Source organism: Meleagris gallopavo, chromosome 5 (genome assembly GCF_000146605.3).
Source record: "Meleagris gallopavo isolate NT-WF06-2002-E0010 breed Aviagen turkey brand Nicholas breeding stock chromosome 5, Turkey_5.1, whole genome shotgun sequence".
Lineage (NCBI taxonomy): Eukaryota > Metazoa > Chordata > Aves > Galliformes > Phasianidae > Meleagris > Meleagris gallopavo.
In genome coordinates, this window is record NC_015015.2 from 7,167,881 (window position 1) to 7,168,262 (window position 382).

A 382-nucleotide genomic window follows, 5' to 3' on the forward strand; every position below is an offset into this window, starting at 1 on the left:
AAAAAAGGAGGGGGGGGAGAAACCAGATCTGCACAACGAAAATGAACCTTGATAATGGAGCAGCCTTGAATTCCACTTCATTTATCACACTAATGGATGTCAAGATGACCTCAATCAAACATTTTGTTTTTCCAGTTTTAAGCAATGGAAAATGCTTTCTTTTTTTTCTGGGGGGAAAAAAAAAGTTATTTAAATTGTTCCTAGTAATTACATTAGAGTAGAAGGTCAGAGTCAGTATGAAATAATACCCACCAACCTTTTGATGAGTCTAGTCCAGGCTCCTTACTGACATAGTTCACATATCTCTATAATCCTAGCGCAAGCTTTATGCTTCTCCTTCCCTATTCCTTGTATTTTTATATGTAAGCAGAAATCACATCTC